Source organism: Chiloscyllium punctatum, chromosome 8 (genome assembly GCF_047496795.1).
Source record: "Chiloscyllium punctatum isolate Juve2018m chromosome 8, sChiPun1.3, whole genome shotgun sequence".
Classification (NCBI taxonomy): Eukaryota; Metazoa; Chordata; class Chondrichthyes; order Orectolobiformes; family Hemiscylliidae; genus Chiloscyllium; species Chiloscyllium punctatum.
Window position 1 is genome coordinate 10,232,472 of NC_092746.1, and position 11,135 is coordinate 10,243,606.

Below are 11,135 nucleotides of genomic sequence, written 5' to 3' on the forward strand. Positions count from 1 at the left end.
GGGCATTGAAATTATACCAGTGCAAAAGATGAGAATGGATTGTACCATTATCCTAAGGTATGAGAAATTGTGTTGCTTTTTATTCAACCTTCCTCATCAATTTCTGCCTGAAATGAGAGTGAGCAAATTTATCATGATTCCACTGCAACCTTGGTAATTCTGTCTACCTCGAGAACGTCATAGAGATGTGCAGCATGGAAACAGACCTTTTGGTCCAACCCGTCCATGCCGACCAGATATCCCAACCCAATCTAGTCCCACCTGCCAGCACCTGGCCCATATCCCTCCAAACCCTTCCTATTCATATACCCATCCAAATGCCTTTTAAATGTTGCAATTGTACCAGCCTCCATCACTTCCTCTGGCAACTCATTCCATACATGTACCACCCTCTGCACGAAAAAGTTGCCTCTTAGGTCCCTTTTATATGTTTCTCCTCTCACCCTAAACCTATGCCCTCTAGTTCTGGACTCCTCGACCCGAGGGAAAAGACTTTGTCTATTTATCCGATCCATGCCCCTCATAATTTTGTAAACTCTATAAGGTCACCCTTCAGCCTCCGACGCTCCAGGGAAAACAGGCCCAGCCTGTTCAGCCTCTCCCCATAGCTCAAATCTCTAACCCTGGCAATATCCTTGTAAATCTTTTCGGAACCCTTTCAAGTTTCACAACATTTTTCCAATAGGAAGGAGACCAGAATTGCACACAATATTCCAACAGTGGCCTAACCAATGTCCTGTACAGCCGCAACATGACCTCCCAACTCCTGTACTCAATACTCTGACCAATAAAGGAAAGTTTACCAAACGCCTTCTTCACTATCCTGTGACTCTACTTTCAAGGAGCTATGAACTTGCACTCCAAGGTCTCTTTGTTCCGCAACACTCTCTAGGACCTTACCATTAAGTGTATAAGTCCTGCTAAGGTTTGCTTTCCCAAAATGCAGCACCTCAAATTTATCTGAATTAAACTCCATCTGCCACTTCTCAGCCCATTGGCCCATCTGATCAAGATCCTGTTGTAATCTGAGGTAATCCTCTTTGCTGTCCAATTTTGGTGTCATCTGCAAACTTACTAATTATACCTCTTATGCTCGCATCCAAATCATTTATATAGATTACAAAAGGTAGAGGACCCAGCACCGATCCTTGTGGCACTCCATTGGTCACAGGCCTCCAGTCTGAAAACCAACCCTTCACCACACTCTCTGTCTTCTACTTTTGAGCCAGTTCTGTATCCAAATGGTGAGTTCTCCCTGTATTCCATGAGATCTAACCTTGCTAATCAGTTTCCCATGGGGTACCTTGTTGAACGCCTTACTAAAGTCCATATAGATCATATCTACCACTCTGCCCTCATCAATCCTCTTTGTTACTTCTTCAAGAAACTCAATCAAGTTTGTGAGTGACTTAAAAAGAGTTTCTGTGATTTACATATTAATGAACTGAAACCTGCAACCCATTCGAAAAGATGAAAGGCTTAACAGCAATCTAAGTTTGTTCAACATAACGTTTTAATTGCATGACACTGTGATCTTTTGCAATAAATTCTGTGTCTTACGATCCTGCCCCACTAGTTACCTGATGGAGGAGCAGCACTCCAAAAGCTTGTACTTATAAATAAACCTGTTGGACTATGACCTGGTGTTGTGTGATTTTGAACTTGGTCCACCCAGTCCAACACCAGCACCTCCACTTCATACCTCTCTGATTCAATCATTTGTAGGTACATTGAAAGAGGCTACAAGTTTCCAATTTTCATTGATAAATTAACAAACAAAAATTGAAAAGGAAAGAGAACAAATAAAAATCTATTCTTCTTATGGATGAATCACTCTAGCATGAATATAACTCCAAAAAGAGGCAGAAAGTCAGGTCCAATGACTCCATTTGGCTGCCTGGATCGGAGACTGTCCATTTGGACTGGACCTGACGTAATCGAGAACAGTGGTCTTTCAATTTGTCCATCCCCCAGTGGAGGTCAGAGATCAGGAGAATGAGGCTGTATTACTGCCAAAGTAGAAGATTTTACCAATTCAGGGATTGTACCTGCAATCTTTGCAGGAAGCAGCACCATACACTAACTTTCTAACTTCAACACATGCAGTAAAATAACATCACAAATTTGTAAACCATCCTTGCAAAGGTGCCATGCCAATCTTGTCTGATTTATTCCAACTTCAGCATATATGTTAGTGATCACAGGTAATTATGCTTCATTAAAGTTGCTGTGTTTAGTTCAATTTAGTCATGTTGTTCTGTGTGAAATTTGATTAACTGTATGCCTTCAATTTTCTGATATCTTCCTAACATTGGCAATACCTCAGAAATGAGGATTACTTGATTAAATTAGATTAGATTACTTACAGTGTGGAAACAGGCCCTTCAGCCCAACAAGTCCACACCGCCCCGCCGAAGCGCAATCCACCCATACCCCTACATTTACCCCTGCACCTAACACTACGGGCAATTTAGCATGGCCAATTCACCTGACCTGCACATCTTTGGACTATGGGAGGAAACCGGAGCACCCGGAGGAAACCCACGCAGACACAGGGAGAACGTGCAAACTCCACACAGTCAGTCACCTGAGGCGGGAATTGAACCCAGGTCTCTGGCGCTGTGAGGCTGCAGTGCTAACCACTGTGCCACCGTGCCGCCCACTTGCTTCTGTTCCAGTTCAGTTTCCAGGATAAATTCAATGCATGGTCTGTGTACTTGGCCATATGTGTAACATATGGTGCCTTAAGGGTCATGTAGATTGGAAGTTTAAGTATCCCTCAGATACCTTCTGCATATCCTTGATGAAACTTCTTGATGTGTTTGTTGATTTATTGGATGATTAACCGTTGTGGTTAGCCAGGAGCCAGGGAATCTCATGTATCAGCAGGGATCCTTAACCTCTTTGGGGATTCTAAGTTCCCTAAGATGTTTCTGCTGTCCTTCTGGAGTGTTTCCTGATTGAATTCAGTCCCAAGTAGAACGCTTGCTTCAGAAGTCTGGTGTCAGACTTATGATCTACATATCCCACTGAGCTGAGCCGGCTCTGAGTGATTAGTGTCTCATTGCTGGGTAAGGCTTGGTAGATGATTCAGATGTTGGAATAGTTCTCACCTATTTTCATCTCCTTTCTCAACATAGAAGCCATAATTATCCTTTCCTTAAATAGTCATGATTATTTCCTGATGCTTTGCTGCTGAAATGCTGAGGTTTGCCCTTTATTAAATCACCTTTTGTATTTTTACAGCCTAAGGAATCAGCCAATGGTTAATCATAAAATGGCAGCACTGTGAAAAAGTTTATTTTCCCAAAGGTTTGGTGTGATTTTCCTTTTGTTGTCACTTTGGCTCATGTGGGTATGCATCATTGCAGAAATTACATTCCTTGCTTCAACTTAAAAAGAAGTGTATACAACATTTGGTTTCTACTGCTTAATTTTTTAACTTCTCAATAGGTGTCTCACTTCCCACATCTTCCAATCTGCTTTCTGGGGGGACCATGCTATCTATAAGCCTTTATTTAGATTATTGTTATTCTACAACTAAACCGTCAATGCAACATTTTATAACCTGCATTTGAATTTCACAATACATTTTTACATTCGGTATACAGACTACTTTAATTCTGTAGCTGATCAATACACTCTTCCAAATTCTGATTAGGCAAATGAAACAAATTGGTATGGGTGGAAGGAAACAACTAACACATAAGGAAGAATTTTAAAGCTGATTGATGCATTGGAGAGGGTTGTTGGTGTAGTTGGTTAAAATTTCAGTAATCTGAAATACAATCTCAAACTGTTTTGGACTCCCTACTTCCAGTTTTAACTGAAGCAAGTTGGGAAGGGGTCTAACCTGCTTTCCAGAGTCAGATTGGTTATTTAAATATGTTAAGAAGGTGGTGAACCTCAGCTTGCAATTGTCATTTTTATTTCATAGCTGAGAGGCTTACCAAGGCTTGAGAAAGCAAATGTCTGCAGAGAGGTGAAAAACACTAGGGCTAGAAGGGTAGTGCCCTTCCAGCACTCATTGAGCCAGGAGGAGTGACTGCTTACACCTATGCCCTCTAAACAATTCTCCTCATCTCCCTCCATTGCTGCTCATACTTGCCTACCTTCGTGCAGCCTTGCTGCCAGAAATCACATGAACTGCGACCATTAATCATTTTAATACTGCTAACCTAGTCACTTTAATCCCCCAACATAGAATTTCATCTGCACCCTTTCAAGTCACAATCATCCACTGACCCACAATCATCCCTCTATTATCCACCCAATCCATTAATATTTTCCCTGCTGTACAAATCTTTACTCATAATCGTGACCCACTCCTAAACTACAACCTTTCCACATCCTAAAAAGATGTGGGTGTTAGGGTGGCAGGTGGGTGAGGAGGGTAGGGTAATATGTGGAGTGTGGTAAGTGGGCAAGGTGGGGTAGGGTGAGTCAGGAAGTGCACTGTTCAATTTCATAATTAAACATGAGAGACTTGAAGATATGACATCGAAGTGAGTCACGTATCTCCACCTTGAGCTCAGAGTTCTAAATGCCTGGCTACTTGCCCATTAGAAGTTTAAACTTTCCAGGCCGTTCCCAGGTCCTCATCGAGTTGGGATTTCTGAGATGTCCTGTATCTTTTCCAGTTGCTACAACAAATAGCTTCCAGTTGGAAGTTGTTTTGCTCAAGTTCTGTCTTCAAACCTTTTCAGTAACTTTTTTTGCAGGCAATACATAACTGAGCATATGTTGAAATGTACAACGAATACCGACAGGATAACCATCACGTGAGAGATTCTGATAACAGGCTGACAAAGTTTATCCAAAATCTACTTTTCACAATTATTTCTACCAGCTGGACTTATCACTCCTCACTGACTGAAGTTACGTGAAAAATTGGAAATTTTGAATATTATCAAAGAAATACACATCTTTTTAGATTTTCTGTTTACTGCTTCACTTCAGCAGCAGACATTCTAACTTCCGGACCACCTATTTCAGTCAGTCGAACCCAATGAATGATAGAATTACCTTATGGAAAGCATCCTCCATCTGGTAAATATGCAATGTCAAAACACAATTTTTAACACAAAATTGAAAAATTAATCTATTAAAATTTACCTATTAAACTTTGATTTTCAAAATTAAAACAAAGAAAAATGAACTAAATGGAGGATTCCTAAGTAATTATGTTGGATGAATTCCATGTATGTGTGGTGTTTGTCTGGGATGTTGAGGTTGGTTCCACTTACCCTGTGTTGGTTATTTCTAACATACTTTCAAGGAGTAACAGTGAATATTTTAACTCTTTAGCTTACTTTGTAATTTAAAGCAATTTCCCTCCTCTTTTGACATTAAAGGAGAGGCAAGGTAAGTACTTATATCCTGCTACAATGGGCAGGAGACTGACCAGGAAGTCTTTCATTCACTGACTTCTGACTCCAACTAGTACGCTGGTCAGCTAATTTAATGCAGCTGAGAGGGCTCTTGGTCAATGGGTCATCCTGAGAAGGGGCTGCTCATGGAGGGTGGGAAATCTGGACATTACCATCGCAGGCCTTGTCCCAGAAGGAGGTCACAGCAACTCATTCAAAGGGGGAGTAAGACCCATTTTGGCGATTGGCAAGCATGGAGGGATGTGGAAGGTTCAATGTGGGTCTTGTGTTGGGAGCTGATCAGAATCTGAGATAGGTTTGATGCATTGGTAGCACAGTGTACTGCCAAAGGGCCTACGAAGGAATTTCTTTTGGTGTAGGGGCAAGAATTGTGAAAGACCCACTGTCAATGTGGCACTGCAAATTCTGTAGCGTGTCAAGTTCTGAACTCAAGAGGGAAAGAATGGTTGCAGTGATTTAGCAGATTTTGCACAATGTTACAGGTTTATATTTGTGATTTGGATGATAATAGCCATGTGTTTCAGTTGAAGACAGGAGATAGTATCGAATTTCTTGCTACTGGAGGAAGTGCTTTGGAGCTTGCTTGTAATGAGTTGAGATATTCCACTGGGGGAGACATGATAAGAGGGGGGTTAGGGGGAAGTGCATGATATCTTGCTGGTTGCACAAATGAGGAATTGATGACATCTACTCACAAACATTCTTATCCATTGGTAATGATTGACTGGATCCATGTTAGGAATAGTGACAAGTGAACATTGGGTAACATCTAACAGTGCCCACGGTGTTGCTGTGTGGAAATATATCTGAACCCTAATGTTCAAGATGGAAGTAAGACATTCCTGTTTCTGATTCCTGTGCAGATCCACTATTACATACTGACCTTTCACAGGATTTCACATGAACTACTGAGGAGGAAGAGGAAGCCTCAGAGGTCACTGCACCAAGCACCAGGTCAGATATGAACACCACAGAAGGGAATCACGCCACAAAAGGAAAAGGAGCACGATGTGATGTGGACACATCATAGTCACATGTCCAGCTGCCAGCGATGGAGATGGAGCAGGCCTTTGCCAGTCAAAGGGATGCTGGAGGTGACCCAGATGTTGAATCTCACTTGGATGATGGGCCACAGGAGTTGTCCATAAGATGGAGATGCTGAGGGTCCATCATGAAGTGCATGGAGACGTGGCAGAGGTGTCAGAGGGTTTGCATGTTCTCGCACAAACTTTGAAGGTACGCACCCATCCAAAAAATTCAATCCATGATAAGATACAACAGGATATGACAGTGAGTGAAGTAGGCATGGGGGTTCAGAATTCTTCTGAATAATAAGGGATTATGACTATCTTGGGACTAAACTAAAAAGTAGAATAACAAAAGTAACAGATTACTATCTGAGCTACATGCAAATTAGCATATGATAAATAACTTAGAGAAGTACATGCACGGCTCAAAGATTGTTTAGGAGAAATAGGTTCCGATTCATGAGGCATTAGCACTAGCACTGGGGAAAGAGAAAATGTTCGAACCATGCTAAGTCAAGAATCATGGCAAACTGCGTTGACATTATTGTAGATAGGGTTTTAAATTACTTAATGGGGAGGGAAGGATTCAATGGAAGGGAAGTTTATAAAATCAAGAAAACACGAGAAAGTAAAGGTGAAGGGTACTGATGAAGTGAACAATAATCAAAGTGAGGCTGGAAGGGTTAGAAAATATATGCAGCAGAAATTAGAACCAGAGTAAGTAATATTGATTAAAAGGAAAAGGCTCTTTATATGAATGCATGCAGCATTTGTAACAAGATAAAAATAAATATGACTGGATACCCGTCTTTAGGGAGAAGTGGTTGTAAGGTAGCCAAGTCTATAACCTCAAAGTTTAAGCATATTCGATGTTCTAGAGAAATAGGCAAAATGGAGAAGGTAGATAGGGTAGCTTTGTTAGTAAAAACATCAGTCATGACTTGTGATGTAAGTGCAATAAATCATGACGTGAAATCAGTTTGGATGGCAATAAGGAATAGGAAGGGAAAGAAGTCATGAATGGGAGTTGTCAATAGGACCCTAAAGAGATGCCTCACTGTAGGATAAAATATAAGTTGGAAAATAATCAATGTGTATAAGAAAACCACTGCAATTTTCTTGGGAGAATTTAATCTGCGAATTGACTGGATAGACTAGATGGTCAAGGGTAACTTAGAAGACAAATTTAAAGAGTGCATCAAGGATTATTTCTTAAAGCAGTACATTGCAAAACCACAAACAGGCTATTTTAGATCTTGTAATGTAATGAGATAGGATTAAGGAAATATTGTATAGTTAAGGATCCTCTTGGAGGAATAGCAATCACAATATGATAGGGTTCCAAATATAGTTTGAGGAGGAATAAAATTGCTTTCAAACCAATGTCCTCAATTAATTTGTGCAAGTAGTGTGCACAAAGCTAAAATTATTAATTGTTTAGTACCTTCACAATAAATAAACCTCAACGTCTTGTCTCTGTGTTTCTAATTTGAAATATTTACAGTTTCAATATAATTTTGCAAAGTCCAGCATCTCTTGTTGTGTAAGGTAATTAGGACCCTGAAGGAACCTTGTGATGACCTCAAGGCATTACATGTCACTGAATATGAATTCTATGGAATAGTGGAGTTAAAACAGCAAGATAGGAATTCTCTGGAAGATAGTTTGGAAGAAAAAAAAACGGAGCACATGGTCTTCCACACATGAAAAAGATGAATTAAATCTTACCTATAAGTCACAGCCTGGTATTATGTTTTATAGCACTTAATGTTAATATATAATAAATATTATTTGAAGACAGTCCTTGATTTTGCTTTCTTCTGAACCAGTCTGTAAAGAACCCAAACTCAGTGTGGCATTAAAACACACAAAAAAATTACAATTGTCATTTTAGAAAAAGAAACTCAACTAACTACATTAAACAGAAACAAAACACACCATGCATTAATTCTGATAAGGTAAGTGTTACAAAAAGGGGTAAACCCTCCTGCATAATTTAAAACCAGCAGCGCAGCAAAGGTTTATCCCATGCAGTAATCTATAAATTCGAGTGGCCAAGAACAATTTAAAGTAAAAATTAACAACTTTATCTCTTAAAGTATAACAGAGAATAATTAACTAACAACTATTTACCATTTCTTCCTCTAACCTGTCTTTCATCTTCCCTTCTATAAAACTAGTCCAACAAAGCTCCCAATTAGGATTTACTAAGCAACAAAACCAGACAGTTTTTGTTCTTCTATTTGGATCTTTCTGTGTCTTCTTTTCTTCTGCTGAGGAAATTCTTCATCACAGGTTACTGATAGAAAAGGTACCTTTTTAAGAGAGCTATTTTTCAGGCAGTCTGTTTACATGCTGGGCTTGGCAGTTCTCCTCTCAACTGTTCAATTTTTTAAGAAAAATTAGATTAATTAGATTCCCTGCAGTGAGGAAACAGGCCCTTTAGCCCAACAAGTCCACACTGACCTATGAAGAGCAACCCACCCCCCCTCTGACTTATGCATCTAACGCTATGGGCAATTTTAACATGGCCAATTCAACTGACCTGCACATCTTTGGACTGTGGGAGGAAACTGGAGCACCCAGTCTTATACCCCAGAGCATCAGATTGTGTCACAGGTTTTTAAGGTTGTCAATACACTCAATTAAACTGAATTGGAGGTTGATATTTTTATAATTTAAACTGACTGACCAAATTCGAATTTGTTTTTTGTCTCTAGGCAACGAACTAATTGAATTGTTAGACCAAGTGTCACATTGTTGTCTTATTGAGAATACTTGGTTCTGTGTCCGCTAATTCTGCTGTTGTTAACTCTCTTAAAGTATACCCACATCTTCCTTATAGTAAGATACAACATTTTTTAAAAAATCTGTAATAGGGACAAACAATTCTAAAAGATAAACAGTCAAAATCCTTCATCAGGAACTCATTAGTTGGAGAACATAATTTAGAATATTTGTTACATACCAAATTCTTTTGTTTTTGGATATTGAGATGTTCGAAATTCTAAGCAGTTCATCATTTTTATGACATTTAACGAAAATGTTTTAAAATCCTTATACCCACTGTACCAGAAAATTGAATTAACTTGATTCAATTTTTCACCATTCTTAACACTCAAGAGTTTAATATTATTAATTTTGAATTTTGCGTTCATTTTTAATTTGCATGAAGAAATGGGAGAATACCAGGATATGATGTGGCTATCTTGTTTCTTTATCTTCAGTTCCTTGGCATTAAGAAGGCAATTAATGATGGACAACAAATGCTGATCTAACCCACAAAGGCCTAATCCAATGAATAATCCAAACATCTCTCAGTAAAGTACTCAGCCCAAATAAAATGTTGTTAACATTCATGTAAAAGTTGATCCCATAATTCTTGGCATACTTCATGTGAAAGTTAAATCTAGTTTCTCAGGGATTAAAGTCCAAGATTATTAGAACCAAATATTGGAGGTGTTACTGATTTGATTTTGTTTTCAATCACTAAATATATTTAAAATGGAAACAAGTCTAAAAATTGTTAATATCTGTTTAGATTTAGTTTCAATTTATTCAAATTGTTAAAATGATCAAAGTATGAATGACAATTAATATGAATCATATTTTTAATGTTGTCTTTCTTTTTGCAACTGCCCATTTTTGAATTTTGTTTGGTTACAAATCAAGCACACATATCAACTGCTCAAAAATATTGCCTGGGTCAACGTCAAGCCATCACATATGGTCTCAAGAACTAGTGTCAAAAATTAGATTCTTTAAATGACATACGTAATAATGATCGAGCAATTTCAGAATTTAATATGGATATCTTAATTCACATTAGCAAAAATATACCCCAGTCTGAAATTATACTGTAGAGAGATGAAAGCATGACAATATAAACAGTGAATATTTCTGGCTCAAGTGGAATATAGCTTTTGTGCAGTTTCCTTGCTTCCAAAATAATTTAATGTCACTTTCTCAACACCATTTGTTTATTGTATTGAACCGTAACTTTGGTATAACCCATGAGCTGAATTTTACCTTGTGGAAATGGGAATATTCTCCTCTTAAGGCAATGTAATGTCTAGTATATCAGTTAATTAGATATACTTATCCTGTGCCTAGAAGATTTTGATAGGACTTACCCTAGAATGATTCTGGGTAATCCATGGTGGACGATGGTAATAATATTTGGCTGTAACACGCTGCTCCTTTTTTGAGGTACTTTAGGTGTTGGGGGTGATTTCCTCGAATTCCAGGAGCAGCAATTACTGTTTTATATGCTGTTGCATTGTTTTGGAACTTTGGAGAAAAAGAAGTCAAAACAACACTTTTAAAAGGGTAAGCAACAGACAAAGGCAGCACATGTCAGTGCAGGACAGAGAGAGAGAGAGAGAGAGAAAGGAAAAACCCACACTGACACAGCAGTGAACCTGCACAGTTACTGCCTTTGCTGTTTGAACTGATGTATCACTGGACATTGGTCTGCATCTGGGAAAATTAACAAACAGTGAAATTCACAATTAATCTTGGAGGAACCTGTTTGGGAGAGATCACAGCACAGAAACAGATAAGTGAATATTTTAAGTGTGGCCTTACAGTAAGTCTGCAGTACTGAGTAGAGTGTGTTCTTTCTTGATTATATGCTTTATTGAGATATGACTCTTGATTAAACTTAAAAAGAAAAGCCACAAGTGTTAAGCTAGTCTGGTGCAGTGTTCTGTAGAAG

The 11,135-nt window shown here is 38.8% G+C and overlaps 1 non-coding gene across 1 annotated transcript; it reads right to left on the reverse strand.

Moving 5' to 3' along the window:
• Nucleotides 1-2,100: 2,100 nt before the first annotated feature.
• On the reverse strand, nucleotides 2,101-2,202 carry LOC140480959 (U6 spliceosomal RNA). Its single transcript, XR_011961437.1, has one exon. It is a non-coding gene; the product is annotated as a U6 spliceosomal RNA (small nuclear RNA).
• Between the last annotated feature and the right edge of the window lie 8,933 nt (nucleotides 2,203-11,135).